This window comes from Hemitrygon akajei, chromosome 31 (assembly GCF_048418815.1).
Source record: "Hemitrygon akajei chromosome 31, sHemAka1.3, whole genome shotgun sequence".
NCBI classification, from domain to species: Eukaryota; Metazoa; Chordata; class Chondrichthyes; order Myliobatiformes; family Dasyatidae; genus Hemitrygon; species Hemitrygon akajei.
The window spans coordinates 11,837,032-11,857,031 of NC_133154.1; the positions used below are offsets into that span (position 1 = coordinate 11,837,032).

At 43.2% G+C, this 20,000-nt stretch overlaps 1 protein-coding gene across 1 annotated transcript in view; it reads right to left on the minus strand.

Moving 5' to 3' along the window:
• Nucleotides 1-18,132, minus strand: part of LOC140719120 (CCR4-NOT transcription complex subunit 3-like) — a 131,737-nt gene extending 113,605 nt beyond the window's left edge. The window contains exon 1 of the mRNA XM_073033511.1: nucleotides 18,000-18,132. The gene's annotated coding sequence lies outside the window, so the exon portion shown is untranslated. The remainder of the gene's footprint in view (nucleotides 1-17,999) is intronic.
• Nucleotides 18,133-20,000: the final 1,868 nt, after the last annotated feature.

Genomic DNA, 20,000 nt, shown 5'->3' on the forward strand with positions numbered 1-20,000 from the left:
TGGATTACAGAGAAGGTGAAGAAGAATTTAGTACAGTTAAACAGAGTTGAGTTAAGAAAGCGCAAGTATGGAACATAACCAATCTACAGATAATGATGGCATCAAAGAGTCTATACTTAGGAGGAGAGCAAAGGTGTGGTGTAATAAAGGTAAGTACTGTAGGAAGTAAGATTCATGTTAGGACTACCGATTATGGACCCTGATCAACAAGATTACCGGGTGACAGAAACCCAGCTGATAGGGATAATTTAAGGTAGTGTATGACTTGGAAATCACTACGTAACAACATTTGGCATGTAGAAAAATAGATTCCTAATCAAAACAAATCTAAACTATAACATGTATGTTCCATTCTACCCATACTGTGCTGAAGTCTCGAGTTAATTTGAGAGCTACTCATTGAATCAGATCAATCAATGAATACTGCCACCACAAGGGATGGAAAGAACTACAGCATAAAATATATACCTAAAGCTATGTCCTGCTATAAACACAAGTCTTAGCAAGATTGGGAAAGAGAAAGCTGACTGATATTCACACTCAGTCATAGTTATTAACATTTGGAATCTATCAAAGTTGAACTAAATCAATACCTTACACCTTTTGAGACATCTCTGCACACATTTCTAAATGAAATCCAAATGTGACTCAACAAAGTGCATAAAATTTATCTTAATATATTACAGACTGAAAAAGTCCAGAGCAAAAGTAAAGGACATAAGGACACTTCATGGTGGAATGATTTATAGAACTGAAAAAACAATGTAGGAATTCATCCATAGCTTTGCATTGTCACAGATATTAATGATACCACTTAGCATATTAGTGATTCAAAGGTTAGACTCAGAGTCATATAAAAAGTACAGCACAGAATCAGGCCCTTTGGCCCATCTAGCCAATGCCAAAACCATTTAAACTGCCTACTCCCATCGACCTGCACTGGACCATAGTCCTCCATATACTTACTATCCATGTATCTATCCAAACTTCACTTAAATGACTCAAGGGGCATTATTATCAAAGTATGTATGCCCTATACAATCCTAAAATTTATCTTCCCCACAGACAGTGGCAAAACAAAGAACAGCGGAGCCAAGCCATTCAAAGAGAAACATCAAACTCTTCTCCCCCTAGAACATGCAAACAGCAACAGAAAAAAGGGAAAACACAGAATATAAAACACAAAATCAAAAGACATATTTCAGATCAGTTCAGCTCAGTGTTCATTACCTGCAGGTTGCCCAATTTCAAAAAAAGATAACAGCATTAATCATAATCAGTTATTTGGAATGTTTATTTAGACAAATAAAAAACTTTGGCATGAAAACAATGCAACATATATAAGTAACTGATCAAAGGGAGGATATTTAACAAGGAGCCTTTAGTTACAGAATCCAACTGTATGTGAGCTTTGCAGGTCAAGGACGTGTGGAACTAATTAGGTGCAATTAAAAAAAACTATGTAGCAGGAAGAAAGCATAAGTATAAAGGTCATCCACAAATCAATGATGAAGTACAAAGAAAGGAGGCACAGACAGTAACTGCAAACAGATGGCCACAAATAACTTCTAATATGTAAGGGAGGGAAATATCTTAAGGCTATAAAATAGCACAGAAGAGAGGTAGGCAAGAACATCTGTATTAGCGGAAAACTTACGGATACTCATAAGGTTAACTAAGCACGATGAGAAAAAATGTGAAATAATTAGGAGAAAGATATATGTCTCACAATTCAGTTTTTGAATTCACAAAAAAACAGAGCAAGGTTGATATTGATGGCTATTCGTGAGTATCAAATGCATTGTTATCCTTACAGATAGAACATAGAACAGTTCAACACAGGAACAGGCCCTTCACCCCATAACACTGTGCCGAACCAGCTAAAAAGTAAATCAAAAAATCCCACAAACTAATCCCTCCTACCTACACAATGTCTATATCCTTCCATCTTCCTCATATTCATGTGCCCATCTAAATATCTCTTAAAATCCTCTAATGTATTTGCCTCTACAACCATACCAGGCAGCAACTCCTGGCAACAACCACTCTCTGAGTAAATACTTAACCCTCACATCCCCTTTGAACCTACCCCCCCTCACCTTCAACGCATGGCCTCTGGTATGAGTCATTTCTACCGTGGGGAAAAAGATACTCCCTGTCTACTCTATCAGATCTCCCCTTAGCCTCTGCCACTCCAAAGAAACCAACCCAAGTTTATCCAGTCTCTCATGATAGCACGTGCCCTCTAAACCAGGCAGCATCCTGATAAACCTCTTCTGCACCCTCTTAAAGCTTCAACAGTCTTCCTATACTGGGGTGACCAGATGCCGTAAGGATTGAATAAACTAACAAGGGTTTACAGTGTAAAGAAAGAGAGGTTCTGGGCTGATGCAGTAATGGATTTAGGACTAAAATGGGAAAGAGGACCGAGTTTTGAACTCTGTAGAAGTTGATTACTCAGCCTGGTCAGCTCTTACAAGTTTCAGGTAATAATTGTTGGAGCCAAGTGATCCAAGTGATTAAGGGTGAAATCAGGTTGAAGGTGAGAACTGTGATCCTTATGTCCTGCTGCTTTCCATCTAACAAACAAACAAATGCAAACAAAAAATTTCCTGTTTAGTCTGTGAACATCTTAATACTTAGTTTTGGACAAACATAATATTTTTTTAACTGGATTTGAGCCAATCCCTAAAACTACCGAGAATTCTGTAACATTGACCACATAAATTACCAGCAATGAATGATTAAGGAAATACATAATATTCACCCTGTGACCGTGTCAGTTTCCTCTGGGTGCTCCAGTTTCCTCCCACAGTCCAAAGATACATAGTTGGTAGGTTAATTGGTCACTGAAAATGGTCCTGTGACCAGGCTAGGATTAAAATCGGGAGACTGCTGGGTGGTGCAACTCGAAGGGCCAGAAGGACCTGTTACACACCATGTGACAATGAATATAAATAAACAAATATTCTAGGGCTTAGTGGCAGCACAGTGATAAGGCAGGTACCTCCCCCGCACCCTACCCCCGCCCTCCTGGATACTATACGTGAAGAGTTTGCACATTCACCCTGTAACCGCCTGGATTTCCCCAAGAGCTCTAGTTTCCTCCAACTTCCCAAAGACATTCTGGTTGCTAAGTTCTGTCACATATGGGTGGTAAAGAAGGAAAGCTATTTGCAGGAACAGGTTGCAGACGATGAGATTTATGGCATTACTCTGAGTTGGCATGGAACTACTGGGCAAAATTCCGTAAGAAAATACACAGTAACCTTCACTGATTTTTCTTCAAAGCAGTAACGCTGATCAAATTTTGAATGGAGACCAGAATGGAGCTGATCAACGATTAAAGGCGAAGTAAATGACCTCACAAAGCTATTTAAAGATACACAGAATTTACCTGATGTCCTGTTCAGCACTGCATTTAACAGCATCAAAATAATTGGTCATTTATTTTAGAGTTGCTTCTGAATATTGTCCAGTGATATGACTGACTATACTTCAAAAGTAACTGAAGCTTTGGAACATCCTACAAGGTGCCAATTCTTGCTCACAGTTTATTAATAAACTACAGTAGCATAGTGGTTAGCACAATGCTTTACAAAATAGATGACCAGGGTTCAATTCCTGCCACTGTCCTCTAAGAAGTTTGTACGTTCTCCCTGCGACAGCAAGGGTTTCCTCCGGGTGCTCCGGTTTTCTCCAACAGTCCAAAGACCTACCAGTTGGTAGGTTAATTGGTAATCTTAAATTGTCCTGTGATTAAGCTAAGGTTAGATAGCGGGTAGTGCAGCTCGAAGGGCCGAAAGGGCCTGTCTCCATAAATAAATACATACATACATGGTGCTGCAGAGTAAGCCAACTATTGCCTTTGGTGTTAAAACGGTAGAGAGTAATTAGAATACAAAATGAGCTTTAACTCCTTTTTGTATTTTAAAGTCACCCTTCTTAAATAATTTTTTTATTATTTTAATTATAATTAAGTGTCAATTAAATCTTCTTGGGAAATAAAGAATCATTTCATTGTTCCGGTCAGGTGCAATGATCCCATTTTCCCCAGAAATGGTTCCAGTGATCTGGAAATCTAAAGCCTTCCCTTCAATCACACATTTATTTGACTTGATATGCTACCCCTATACTCACTAGCATATGGCACCAGAAACAGACCAGAGAGAATCTCAACCATAGAGATCAAACACGAGGAAATCTGCAGATGCTGGAAATTCAAACAACACACACAAAATGCTGATGGAACACAGCAGGCCAGGGAAGGATCTCGGCCCGAAACGTCGACAGCGCTTCTCCCTATAAATACTGCCTGGCCTGCTCTTCAACCTGTGAACTAAACTTCCCTAAATTCATGGTGCAGGACCATCCCTATTTTACCTATTGTTATTTTCAATGTGGGTCACAATCTCAACCATACCGACAACCAGAAAGGAAATTGCGCATTTTATCTAATCTCTTTCCTTTGCCATCTAATCCTTCATCTATGCCAGTGTTCACTCGCAAACCATGAGTATTAACTACCATAATCTTTGATGCAGTACCTAACTGAATGCCTTATTGAGTAAAGTATACCCACTAACTTCCCTTTAAAGGTAGCACTGTGGCGACCCACTTCCTAGCACACTCGAACCGGCTCACAATTAGCCAGCGTGCAGGCACAAAGGCTAGGTCCGCAACAAAGGGGGAAAAGCCTGGGGGGGTTTGTGAGTACGTGTCTCTTGGAGCATCCGCGCCCGGGGGGGCGGGATGAGGGAGGCTTTAAAGCAAGGCTGTGAAGTTCGAATAAAATTAACTTTTTTTCCGTGTCGTTATTTTAGTGCTGCGTGTAGCACACCGCTACAGCACATTACTTCTTCAACTAACTCCAATTAATTGGTCAAACATGATTTTCCTTCACAAAACCATGTTGACATTACCTGATTATCTTTTTTCTTGTAAATTCCCTTTTGCAACAGTGTTGGATTTCGGAGTTCAATTCTAGCACAGTCCATAGTCTGCACGTTCTCCCCATGACCATGTGGGTTTCCTCTAGGTGTTCCAGTTTCTTCCCACAGTCTAAAGATGGTTAACAGGTCATTGTAAATTGTCCTGTGATTAGGCTAATGTTAAATGTGTGGATTGCCGGGCAGCACAGCTCATGTATCGGAATAATTTAATAAATAATTGGTTCTAAGACATTGAACTAACCAGCCTCTAGTTTCCTGCTTTGTCTTTTTGAACAAACGGATTTTACACTTGCTATTTCCAATCTAATGGAACTCTGCCTGAATCTAGTCATAGTTCTTCATGACTGACAAAGGGTCTCAGCCAGAAATGTCGGCTCTTTATTCCTCTCCTTGGATGCTGTCTGACTTACTGAGTTTCTCCAGCACTTTGTATGTGTAATACAGCATGAGGTTCATGTAGAGTATCTGAAGTGGAGAAGATCAGTAGCTTTAAATTCCTTGGTGTTATCATATCAGAGGATCTGTCTTTGGACCAGCATCAGAAAGAAGGCATGAGAGCACTCTACTTTTTTTTAAGTTTGCATATATTTAGTATGTCACCAAAAACACTCACGAACTTCTATAGATGCACAGTACAGAGTATCCTATCCTATCACAGCCTGATATGGAAACACCAATGCACAGGAATGGAAACATCTACAGAAAATGGTGAATAAAACCAAGTCCATCACAGGCAAAGCCTTACCCTCGAGTAAACTTACAAGAAGCACAGACACACGAAAGCAACATCCATCAAGGAAGCCCACCGTCTCTCTTCTCGCTACTTCCATCAGCAAGGAGGTACAGGAACCTTAGACTCACGCCATCAGGTTTAGCAACAATTATCACCCTACAGCTATCAGGCTCCTAAACTGGTGTGGATAACTTCACTCACCACAACTCTGAACTGATTCTACAACCTGCAAATTCACTTTCAAGGACTTTGACAACTCGTTCTCAATTTTATTTTTTTATTTGAACAATTGGCCTTCTTTTTTGCTTGTTGGTTGGTTGTTCGTCTTTCTGTACAGTTTTTCATGAATTCTACCATTTTCTTTATTTTTCTGTAAATGCCTCCAAGAAAATGAATCTCAAGATGACATGCAAGTACTCTGGTAATAAATTTTATTTTGCACATCAGCTTAGGAACATACACCAATCGTATGTCTTACCACAGCTTGCCTCACCTGCTGTTTTATGAAGTGAAACAATGAATTACTGACAGCAGCAAAGACCTTGCAAAAAGAGCACGGTTCATCTGGGTAAATATAGTTCACTCAGCACAGGAGGATAAGGTGATAAAGAAGTTATACACAGACAACAGAAAATCTGCAGATGCTGGAACACACACAAAATACTGGAGAAACTTTGCAGGCCAGGCAGCATCTACGGAAAAGAGTACAGTTGACATTTCGGGCCAAAAACTTCGCCAGGAGTTTTACAGCATGTTTGCTCCCACTAGAGAGGAGGCTACATAGCATCCACACCAGGACCACCAGACTCAAAAGCAGTTACTTCCCCAAGCAGCATGGCTAATCAACACCTGCACCCAATAACCAACTGTCAACACCCTTCCCCCCACCACAACTTTATCATTTCCTGCTAGAATCATCTTATGTACAGGTATCGCACTGCAATTTGCCTATTGCCACAATAGGTCTACAGCGGACATGATCTCATTGGCCGCCTGGACAATACAAATACCTATGTCAGGTTGCTGTTTACTGACTACAGCTCAGCGTTTAATACCATCATTCCTACAGTCCTGATCGAAAAGCTACAGAACCTGGGCTTCTGTACCTCTCTCTGCAACTGGATCCTCACTTCCTAACCAGAACACCACAATCTGTGCAGATTGGAAATAACATCTTCACCTCGCTGACAATCCACTAGCGCACTCAGGATGTGTGTTTAGCTCACTGCTCTACTCTCTCTATACCCATGACTGTGTGGCTAGGCACAGCTCAAATGCCATCCATAAATTTGCTGATGAGACCATTGTTGGCAAAATATCAGAGAGAGATGAGAGGGTGTACAGAAGCAATATACACCAACCAGTTGAGTGGTGTCGCAACAACAACCTTGCACTCAACATCAGCAGGAGCAAAGAGCTGATTGTGGACTTCAGAAAGGGTAAGAAGAATGAACACACACCAGTCCTCATTGAGGGATCAGAAGTGTACAGAGTGAGCAATTTCAAGTTCCTGAGTGTTAATATCTCTGAGGGCAACATAGCATTGCAGCTATAAAGGAGGCAGGACAGCAGCTCTATTTGACTAGGAGTTTGAGGAGATTCAGTATGTCACTGAAAACATTTGCAAACTTCTACAGATGTACCGTGGAGAGCATTCTAACCAGTGCATCACTGTGTGTGTGTGGGGAGGGGGCTACTGCATAGGATCTAAGTAAGCTGTAAGGATCTGTAAAATTAGTCAGCTCCATCAAGGGTACTGGCCTCCATAGTATCCACAGCATCATCAAGGATTGGTGCCTCAAAAAGGCAACATCCATCATTAAGGACCCCACCACCCAGGACAAGCCCTTTTCTCATTGTTACCATCTGTAAGGAGATACAGAAACCTAAAAGTACACACTCAGCAATTCAGGAACAGCTTCTTCCCCTCTGCCATCTGATTTCTGAATGGACATTGAACCTATGGAAACTACCTCACTACTTTTTAATTTCTGTTTCTGCACTACTTATTGAACTACTATATATATTCACTGTTATCGGCTGGTGGCACAGTGACATCAGCATCGGACTCTAGATCAAAGGTTCCCGAATTCGAATCCAGTCGGGCCACTCCCGGACACTCTTTCCATCCACGCCAGGTTGAGCGTCCATCTCGCAATTCGGCCTCGTAAAAAAAACTGTGCTGTGAGAAGGACATGGGGGAACACTCGCAGAATCTTACCTCCAAGACAACCACTTGGAAAAAAAGTGGTTGCCGAGGCTCCAGCAGAGTATGGCACACAAAAAAATATATATTTACTGTAATTAACAGATTTTTTTCCTATATTATCATCTATATTGTACTGCTGCCACAAAGTTAACAAATTTCATGACTATTCCAGTGATATAAAACCTAATTCTGATTCCTGCGTCACTATATGGACATACAATCTATGTATATAAGCTATCTTTATGTATTCATTTTGATTGTGTTTTTATTATTGTGTTCTTTATCTTGTGTTTTTTCTGCTGCATCAGAATAAAAATTTTGTTCTATACACTGAGAACTGAAAATGACATTGAACAATTTTGAATCTTGAATTAGTCAAGTTGATTATAAAAGTTGAAATCACATTGCAGCTGTATAAAACTTTGGTTAAGCCACACTACAGGAAGGATGTGAATGCTCTGGAGGGGGTGCAGAAGGATTCTGTCTGGATTGAAGCAAATTAACTGCAGGGACAGGTGGGCAGACACAGGAGGCTGAGAGACAAACTGATTGCAACACGTAACATTACGAGAGGCAGGTCCAGAACCTTTGTTTCAGGGTGGAAATCAATACAAGAGCAGATGTAAGGTGAGAAGGGGAATGTGTAAAGAAGATTTGCGTGGCAAATATTTCCCACCTCCCCTCCATGATAGCTACATGGAATGTACTACCAGGGAAGTAGGAAAAGGAGATACAACAATGTTTAAAAGGCATTTAGATAGCACACGTTTTAGGCAGGGAAGAGAAGGATACGATCTGTGTGCGTGCAGGTTGGAATCATGGTCAGCACACATATTTATTGTATTTATTTAGAGATACAGTGCAGAATATGCCCTTCTGCCCCTTAGAGCCCACCACCCAGCAATCCACCCATTTAACCATAGCCTAATCACAGGACAACTTACAATGACCGATTAACCTTACTAAGCAGTACGCCTTTGGACTGTGAGAGGAAACCCACGCATTCTATGGGGAAGATGTACAAACCTCTTATAGATGACGTCAGTACTGAACTCCGAAACCCTGAGCAACAGCAGCATCGCGCTACACTTCCATGACGCATGATGGGACAAAGAACCTTTTCTCAGCTATACTATAATCTGTAATAATCCAGATTGTGAACAGAAGGTTGGTAACTTTACCACAAACACCTCTTTACATTTCTGGAGACACAAGAGGCAGCATATTCTGGAAGAGACCTTTCGTCTGGACCCATCATCAGTCTATAAGGGTCTCAGCCCAGATTGACTGTCCATTTCCCTCCATATTCCTGCCAAGTTCCTCCAACTTCTTTTGTGTTGTTCCCAATATTCCCTCTTAGTTTAAGAATATAGCTTTATGAAGCCTTTTGACAGTTTTTACACTATACATGTCACAAAAATGCAAAATGTGAATGGCAGCAACAGGGCAGAAAACTGGTTACTATGTATCCCCACATTCGCATATTTTCTATGGGCTCACTTTCAAGGACTCTTCATCTCACGTTCTCAATATATATTTATTGTTTATTATTATTATTTATATTTTGCATTGCAGTTTTTTATCATTTCCACACTAGTTGTTCGCCTTGTTGGGTACAGTCTAGCATGAAGCCTATTATGGTTATTGGATTTATTGAGTATTCCCATAAGAAAATGAATCTCAGGGTAGTGTACAGTGACACATATGTTCTTGGAAAATAAATTTACTTTGAACTTCTGTGTGCCCAAAGAGTCCTTTGCAAATAAAACTACAAAAGTAGTCAGGAGAAATGGATGTTTGGGATGCTGTACCCTCCTATAAATCATGCTTGGCCTCTCAGCAAACCCACTGTACAGAGCTGAAACGCATAGCACCTTCCCATAAACTCCAATTCCATCTCGAGTGGATGGTCAGGCATCCCTCAAGAATCAGTGAAGATACTACACTTTTCCAAGGAGAAATCTTTCTCCATATTTTAAGTTCCCCTGTCTCTGAAGCATAGAAAAGGCAGAGATCACTGCTGCTCAGTAGACTACAAGCTTGGTGCTCAGTTGGTCTTCAAAATATCCTTTTCTTCAGCTGGCCAAAGGCTGTGCTGCTGCAGGGAGGTGGTGGTCAATTTTGCCACAGAAGTCTCTCTTTGCTGAAAGGTGGCTCGCAAGAAATGGGAAGCAATCTACAATTTCGAAGGTCTCAACATGGACCCGATTGTCAGGGGACAATACTGTGTGGCAGAAGTAGACTTTAGACAACAGTTGCCTTCCAAATGTTCACAAACCACTCTCTATATGCTTTGATGAAGGATTCAACAATGACTTAGGGCAACTTCTGAATGTGCAAGTATGAAAGTTTCTATTTATGATACATTGAGGAAAGTTAGGGCAATCTTGGTTCCGGAGTGAAGACAATACAGTTTCTCACTTGATCTTTAATGAAGGTGGAGCTTAGGAGGATTAATGGCACCTAACGGCGACTCCTTTGCTTGCATCTTCAGAAACAGCTCTATTTCCACCTTTAGTATCTTTATTTTTCTCTTTCAGGGCTCTTTTGAAGACCCTGACTTGCAGTTCTTTGCGGGAATGGGACCCATTCTTGGGATTCCACAACTGGCCGCTATTCAACATGCCAAGGGTTTGGCCTGAGAATCTCAATTGTGTTCGGAAGCCTGAGATCTCAGGGCTCTGGAGTCGGGTGGATCGAGGGTCAGTATCACGGCAGGAGACTCGTGTCATCGGGGAGGCCGGAAAATCTTTCGCTGTGGGCCTGAAGACCTGAGGTCTTTGCGAGCTTTGGACACAGAGCTCAAAAAAAGTGATGAAACAGACTTTTAACATCGTAAACCAGAGGGTTGTTGTTATGTCTCCCGATCACTGTGAAAATGGGGGACACCTCCCTCTCCTTTGCCAGACAGAGAGAGAACCTGGAGTGTCTTACTCAAAGCATGAATGCCATGCAGTAGTGTGGCCAAGTAGTCTAAGGCTCTGGATGAAGGCTCCAGGCCCTATGGACACATGGGTTCAAATCCCACCACAGCCATCGGGTGTATATCTGTTCCTTCTCTTTCATGAGTGTTCGCTAAACATGAACTGGAAGTCTTTACTGGCAGCAGAGGTTAGCATAACACTTTATTGTGCCAGTGACCTGGGTTCAATTCCCGCCCAGGAGTTTGTACGTTCTCCCCATGACTGTGTAGGTTTCCTCTAGGTGCTCCAGTTTCCTCCCACAGTCCAAAGACCTACAGATTCGTAGGTTAATTGGTCACATAACTGGCTAACATGGGCTCATTGGGCTGCAAGGGCCTATTAATATGCTTCACCTCTGAATCACAGGTCAATGAAATACACTGAAAATTTTTCTATATCAACTATAGAAATTCATCTACAATCTGAACAATCAACAATCTGAATAACACTGTATAAGGCACAATGAATGTTTACAGATGAGGCTAAAACAGGTGGAATCATAGTCAATGACAAAGGTTATCAAAACCCACAAGGGGATCTTGATCAGCTGAGGAAGAGCAAATGGAGCTCAATTCAGATAAATGTGAGATGTTGCATTTTGGAAAATCTAGGTAGGACTTTCACACAGGACCCTGGATAGTGTAGAGAAAACTTGGGGTACAAGTATATGGTTCTCTGAAGTTCTGTCACAGGTAGACAGGGTTCTGGCATGCAGACCTTCATAAATAAGGGCAATGAATATATAAGTTGGAAAGTTATGTTCATAGTAGGGGGAGGGGAGGGAGGATAGCTGGAACGTGATAGGTGAAACCAGGTGTGTTGGAAAGATAAAAGGGTTGGAGAGGAAGGTATCTGATAGAAGAGGAGATAGGAGAAAGGGAAGGAGGAGAGTAATAGGGAGGTAAGAAGAGGTAAGAGGCCAGAGTGGGTAAGTAGAAGAGGGGAGGGAGAGGGAAAAATATTTTTTTACTAAAAGAAATTGATATTTATGCCATCAGGTTGCAGGCTACCCAGACAACCAGAATTTCTTTTTATGGATTAAGAGAGTACAAAATTAGGATTTGGTCTAGGATCTTTCTGATGAATATTGGTTGAGCCAAAAGTTTTTGATTTTAACCATAATAAAGCAGGAAGGAACGTCATTCATCTACGTCCCTGCAGAACCAGATTTAACTCGGTTTGTAAGTAAACAAAGTTCCAATCAAATCACAGCTCCCATCACTGAGTGTAAAGAACAAGCTTCAGTTTATTAAAGTGGGCTTCCTGATCTCAGAAAGGCATTTGGAAAAGAGGTTTATTTATTTATCTGTGCTGATAAATACCCACATTTTTTCTTTCAGAGTGCCACATGTTTTTTATAACTCACATACAGTATACCAACCAATCCCATTTGTCTATGGAATGGGCTGATCAGTCGCCTGATGGTGGCAATAAACTTCAGAACACAATCACAAGACAAAAAAGGGACAAAAAGCAAAAGAGACAAATAATACGTAATCGAAAATGAGGACTTTACTGAAATAACGCTGATGGGAAAGGCTGATCAGTCTCATTTCTGCGGTCACTAACAAAACCAACTGCCAGGTTTCCAGAATAACAACTGAGTGCATATGAGCTTTTTTTAAATTCAGTCTCAACTTAGAGAACGGTACACTATCACAACTAAAAGGACAAGAAAGCCTCAGGAAGAGCATGCCACTCGTGAATTTAGCTGAGCAGAAACCACAGTGAATTAAGCAACCGGATACTTTGCAATTCTTTCCCAAAGAAGCCCCCTGCAACAAGTTTTACAAGGTTGGTAGCCTTCAACCTGGTGGCATGAATATCGATTTCTCCTTCTGGTAAAAAAAAATTTCCTTCCTCCTCCCCTCTTTTTCTATTCTCCACTCTGACCTTTTACCTCTCACCTCCCCCTGGGTCCCCCCCCCCTTCCTTTCCTTTCTACTATGGTCCTCTTTCCTCTCCTATTAGTTTCCTTCTTCTCCAGACCTTTCCCTTTCCCACCCACCTGGCTTCACCTATCACCTTCCAGCTATCCTACTTCCCCACCCCCCACCTTTTTACTCTGGTGTCTTCCCCCTTTAGATGCTGCCTGACCTGCTGAATTCCGCCAGTATTTTGTGTGTGTTATCTTAAGTTTTACAAGTACTTGCCAGGGATTTTTGAAAATGATTTTGTGAGAATGACAAATGATTAAAAGAAAGCTGTAAGATACATAACAATCCTGTGTGTCGTATTTATGTTCTATGACAAAAGAATAAAAGCCCTATACCAGAAAACCAGGTATGATTTGCAGAGGGTTATTTCAAGGGAAAGGGACAATTTCGAATGAGGTTGGAGATGACATTGGATGCACGGCAACTCTGGCAGGGACTGCAAGACATTACTTCCTATAAAGTGAAATCCAATAGCATGAATGGCAGCGATGCTTCACTACCAGATGAACTCAACGCTTTCTATGTCCGCTTTGAAAGGGAGAACACAACTACTGCTACGAAGAGCCCTGCTGCACTGGATGACCTTGTGATCTCCGTCACAGAGGCCAATGTTAGGCTATCTTTAAAGAAAGTGAACCCTCACAAGGCAGAAGGTCCCGATGGAGTACCTGGTAAGGCTCTGAAAACTTGAGCCAACCAAAATAGTGGGAATATATTCGTACATTTTCAACCTCTCACTGCTATGGGCGGAAGTTCCCACTTGCTTCAAAAAGGCAACAATTATACCAGTGCCTAAGAATAATAATGTGGGCTGCCTTAATGACTATCGCCCGGTAGCACTCACATCGTCAGTGATAAAATGCTTTGAGATGTTGGTCATGACTGGACTGAACTCCTGCCTCAGCAAGGACCTGGACCCATTGCAATTTGCCTATCGCCACAATAGGCCATCAGTAGACGCAATCTCAATGGCTCTCCACACGGCTTTAGACCACCTAGACAACACAAACACCTACGTCAGGATGCTGTTCATCGACTATAGCTCAGCATTTAATACCATCATTCCCACAGTCCTGATTGAGAAGTTGCAGAACCTGGGCCTCTGTACCTCCATCTGCAATTGGATCCTCGACTTCCTAACTGGAAGACCACAATCTGTGCGGATTGGTGATAACATATCCTCCACACTGACGATCAACACTGGCACACCTCAGGGGTGTGTGCATAGCCAACTGCTCTACTCTCTATATACACATGACTGTGTGGCTAGGCAGAGCTCAAGTACCATCTATAAATTTGCTGATGGTACAACCATTGTTGGTAGAATCTCAGGTGGTGACAAGAGGGCGTACAGGAGTGAGATATGCCAACTAGTGGAATGGTGCCACAGCAACAACCTGGCACTCAATGTCAGTAAGACGAAAGAGCTGACTGTGGACTTCAGGAAGGGTAAGATGAAAGAACAGATACCAATCCTCAAAAAGGGATCAGAAGTGGAGAGAGTGAGCAGTTTCAAGTTCCTGGGTGTCAAGATCTCTGAGGATCTAACCCGGTCCCAACGTATCGATATAGTTATAAAGAAGGCAAGACAGCATCTATCTATACTTCATTAGGAGTTTGAAGAGATTTGGCATGTCAACAAGTACACTAAAAAACTTCTATAGTTGTACCATGGAGAGCATTCTGACAGGCTGCATCACTGTCTGGTATGGAGGGGCTACTGCACAGGACCAAAAGAAGCTGAAAGGTTGTAAATCCAGTCAGCTCCATCTTGGGTACTAGCCTACAAAGTACCCAGACATCTTTAGGGAGCAGTGTCTCAGAAAGGCAGTGTCCACTATTAAGGACCTCCAGCACCCACAGCATGTCCTTTTCTCACTGTTACCATCAGGAGGGAGGTACAGAAGCCTGAAGTCACACACTCAGCGATTCAGGAACAGCTTCTTCCCCTCTACCATCCAATTCCTAAATGGACATTGAACCCTTGGACACTACCTCACTTTGTTTAATATAGAGCATTTCTGTTTTTTTGAACTTCTTTTAAAAATCTATTCAATATATGTAACAGAGATTGATTTATTTGTATATTTATTATTATTTTTCCTTTCTAGATTATGTATTGCATTAAACTACTGTTGCTAAGTTAACAAATTTCACGTCACATGCTGGTGATAATAAACCTGATTCTGATATTACAGGAATATTGCCAAACCTGGAAATTGTGCAAGATGCACATTTAACAAGACAAGTTGGAAAAAGCATCAACACAGAGCATTCACAGGTACTGAATAGAATCAGACAGTATACAATGCTAAAATAGGTCCACTGCCCACCGGGTTCACGTCAACTATCATACAAGTATTCATTTACACTGGTCCCATTTACCAGCACTTGGTCAGTAGCCTTCTACATATTCAAAATTCACACACTCATCCTGACACCTCTTAGATATTGTCAGAATACCTTCCCCCTACCATGTTCTTGGACAACGTGTTCCAGATCTTAACCATCCTCTGGGTGGAAAAAAAAACTTTTTCATCAGATTCCCCTGAACATCTTAGCCATCAGTTTGAACCTGGACTCCCTGGCTTTAGATATCTCCGTCATGGAAACATCTAAAACTAGACGATCCATCTGTACCTCTATCCAATCTTTCCTCTGCTCCAAGAAAAACAAAGCAGGTTCACACAGCTTCTCCTCATAGCTGAAACATTCCAACCCAGACAACACACTGGAAAATCTCCGCACACTCATCATTTCTTTCCTATGGTGTGCCGAAATGCACACAATACATGAGCTGTGGCCAAACCAGCAACTTATAAACCGTGATCTTCATACTCTTATATTCTAATAAGAGCAACTTATCTGCTTCACCACCTTATCTATGTTTCTACCTTCAGGGATGTATGGATTTGTCCACCAAGGTCCCTCTTCCCCACAATAATCCCTAGGGCCCCGCTATTCGTTATTCGAACACCTTTACGTTGCATTGCTTTGCACTTATCAGGAGTAAAATCAACCTGTCAGTGATCTGTTCAATTTACCAGCTGATTTATATCATTCTGCAACCCAAGATTACCTTCATCAATATCAATACCAATGATTCCTGTGTCGTTGGCAAACTTACTACTCATACCTCCTACATTTACATATGTTGTCAATGTGTGTATAAGAACAAAGGTGCCAGCACCGGTCCATGTGATGTGATATACTACTGCAGGTATACAGCTTGACTTGGTTACCAAAATTAATCAATTTTATCGAACATTTAAAAGCAGTGAAATCCCCCGAAATGAACCATATAATGGACACTGAAAATTGTATTTATTTATTTATTGAGATACAGCACAGAACAGGCACTCCTGGCCCCTTGAGCCACGCTGGCCAGCAATCCTTCGATTTAACCCTAGCCTAATCACAGAACTTACAATGACCAACTAACCTGCCCGGTACGTGTCTGGACTGCCTTAATAAATGTAATTGAGGCAGCTTTTGCTCTGCTTGTGCAAAGGGGGAGGGGCTTCAATATTTCTATCATTCAGTCTTGTTTCATGGATGTCTGTGAAGAATATGAATTTCAGGTTGTATACTGTATACATTCTCTGATACTGAATGAATCCTTGAATGCCCCTGAAGGACAAAATCTTAAATCTATTCTGAAGAATACCTTGACAACAGAGTAAGCTGATCCTAATATGAGGTAGATTGAATGAAACAATAAGGGACTGGTGGCTAAGAGGATCAACACGTCAACCGGTTACTGGACATTAAAGACTCTGCTACATCCTCCGCACTGTGGTTCCTACTGGCCATTTAAATGTGCATTGTTTCTGACTGCACTCACACAGAAGTCACCATTCATACTTTCTACCACAGTACAAAAAATCAATATGCTATCACTCTTAGCATTCACCTAATCACTCCACCTTTTTTTGTGGGCTCAGTCCATTACATCTGATGGATGAACAGCACAGAACCAACTTTTGTGGGTAGAAATCTGTCAAAACCCCAAACAAAACATTATTTCAAAACAAGAGGGAAGTGTTACTACTGAGCTGCCAACAATAGCATTTGCCCACAAGCGGGGGATGGGGGGGTGGGGGGTATTCGAGTGTGAACTTCCTTACTCGACGATAGCCACAGAAGCAACACTGATCAGCATACTGAAAAAAGTACAGTGCTTGGTCTATTGTTGTTACTAGATCCTGCTAGTGCAGTAGGCCTGTTTGTAAATACGTGTGTGCATTTTACTGAATGTTATTATGCTCATGTTCTCGTTCCAAAACATACTGAGAGAACAATCGGAATGCAGACTGCTCTTTCTTCCACGTCGCCTATTACCTCTGCCTACAAATTACTCTTGTGTAGTTCGTAACTTACTCGGAATGTTGCTCTGGTCCCAAACAAAGACCTCACTTTGACATGTTTGGGCTCCCAGCTATACAACAGGAGCTGCCCTGCTAGAAGTGAACCACTTCACTCGAAGTTCATTGTGATCTCTCCAAAGCTAACATCCCTCTCACCAGAGCCACTTCACACGGAAACAATCAGCGTGCGTGCAGTGAAGTGCACAAAGACCCTCAGGATGGAGCCTGTGCACTTCTTACAAACACCCCCGTTCCTCTTCCTTAGTTATGGATAAAATAAATGGTCCCCGAAAAGCCCTGGCACCCAACACTTAGTCCACAGAAGTAGTAGCTGGAGATGCAGCCCAGAGTATTCTCACATCGCGTTGCAGTCTGAACCTTCTCTGTACACCGCCGTGTAGACCTGCTGTGTAGCATTGGCAGCACAGAGGCATCGGTGAGCTAGTACCGGGGTCCCCTCGCTGCCGTTGCCCATGGTAACGGTGCACCCCCCCCCCAAATCTGAGGGCACCATTCCCCACGCTAGCACCCAGGTCGAATCATTGCCTCCGTCCTCTGGATCAGAGTCCAGCAGGGATCACAGACAGTGCCCGGACCTGTAGAGACCAGGCCTCGGCCTTTCTCTGCTCACCACCACCTCCCCCCCCCCCCCCCCCCGAATACAGGAGCGGGTCCAGGCCGCACAGCCTCGGCCTCTCCAGTCCCGATGCAGCCCAGCGCAATCTGCGCCGCCCAGGCCGCTAGCCCAGCAGCAAAGCGCCCCGGAAGTATCACGGGAGGACACCCGGCGCACCGTGCCAGCCGAGGCGTGGGTACGCGAGACGGTGGCGGGACTCACCGTACGAGAGAAGCCGGATCCGGGGCCACAGCGGAGACACGGTCACAAAATGGCGGCAGCTCGACAAGGAACGGACGACGGCGCCGTCTGTGGCCGCGCTGGGGAACTACAGCCCGGCTCCACGACACCACCCGCGGCCACACGGGGAACTGCAGACCCTCTCCGCCCCGCCGCCCGCGGCCACACGAGGAACTGCAGCCAGGCAACACCGGGAAACGCAGAGCGGCTCCGCCCTGCCACCTGCGGCCACACCGGGAACTGCAGCCCGGCAACACCGGGAAACGGAGGCCGGCTCCGCCCTGCCACCTGCGGCCACACCGGGAACTGCAGCCCGGCCTTCACTGGAATGGAAATTCGTTGGGTTGTGTTTGTTCCCCCTTATGATTTTGCATATAAACCAGGGGTGTCAAACTCATTTTAGGTCACGGGCCGGATTGAGCAAAATGCAGCTTCATGCGGGCCGGATCAGTCGGACGCGTGCGAACGCAGCTTTCGTTGCCTCCGTTTTTTCAGCCTGCTGTCATGTGTCTCAGTCTCTGCTATAACTACAAAGTGTTTCACTTGAGTTTGACATATATGATATAAAGCATCTTCCAGTGGCATGGAATCCAATGAGGAATTTATTTAGTTGAATTTGTGAAATTCATTGCCTTGGCTGTGGTGGCCAAGTCACCGGGTAATTTTAAAGCAGAGCACACAAAATGCTGGTGGAACAATAGACAGTAGGCGCAGGAGTAGGCCATTCGGCCTGTCTAGCCAGCACCGCCATTCACTGTGCAGCAGCAGACCAGGCAGCATCTATAGGAATAAGTACAGTTGATGTTTCAGGCCGAGACCCTTCGTCAGGACTAACTGAAAGAAAAGATAGTAAGACATTACCCCAGTTTCTATCTCTTACTATCTTGAGATAGAACACGCTAGAGGCAGGAAACATGTTCCTGATGTTAGGGGAGTCCAGAACCGGAGGCCACAGCTTAAGAATAAGGGGTAGGCCATTTAGAACGGAGTTCAGGAAAAACTTTTTTCAGCCAGAGAGTTGTGGATCTATGGAATGCTCTGCCTCAGAAGGCAGTGGAGGCCGATTCTCTGGATATTTTCAAGAAAGAGTTAGATAGAGCTCTTAAAGATAGCAGAGTCAAGGGATACAGGGAGAAGGCAGGAACGGGGTACTGATTGTGGATGATCAGCCATGATCACATTGAATGGCGGTGCTGGCTTAAAGGGCTGAATGGCCTACTCCTGTACCTATTGTCTATTGAAACATTGCACTTCCCACACACACTCAGAGGAAATGTCTGTGTAAGGGATCGGATCAAGAGGGAAACATACAACATAAGGCAAACTCGCCTATGAGGGAAAATAAGGACTTAAAGGAGAATGCTTCTCCCTACATTGCTGCAATTGTTAGTGTCACCATTTCTCTCTCTCTTTCTCTCTCTGTGCTTCTGTTTAATACTTTCTGACTCCCTACCTGGCTCGCTCTCTACCAACATGTGTTTCTGCCTGAGCCTGCGTCTCTGGGTCTCCGCAGACTGTCGTTGCTGCTACTCTATAGTGTAAACTTCCTGAAATTTCTTTGCCTGTCCCACATATAATCCCGTCTGTGGGCTGATGTGGGCCATTCCCTCTGGGCACACTTTCTAATTCCCCTGTGGAAACATCAGAGGGAAGCAGCTTCATTGGAAGTAACTCCTTACTGACTCAGGAGACATCCGTGTCCTCATGGTTTTGAGTATTCAGTCCAGGCTCACATTGTACAGTTCGGAGGGAGTCTGCAGTGTCAGAGGTTCGTTCTTGCTCACCTCGTGCTGAACTGACTCCACAACCTGCAGTCTGGTGGGGGGGAGGTTCCACGGACCCCTCGGTTAATGGTGGGGGTCCATGGCATTAAAAAGGTCGAGAACCCCTGTGTAGACTTGCTTTCAAGGACTCTGCAACTCTTCTGGTATTATTTATTACTTTTTATCTATTATTTGCACAATTTGTCCTCTTTTGCACATT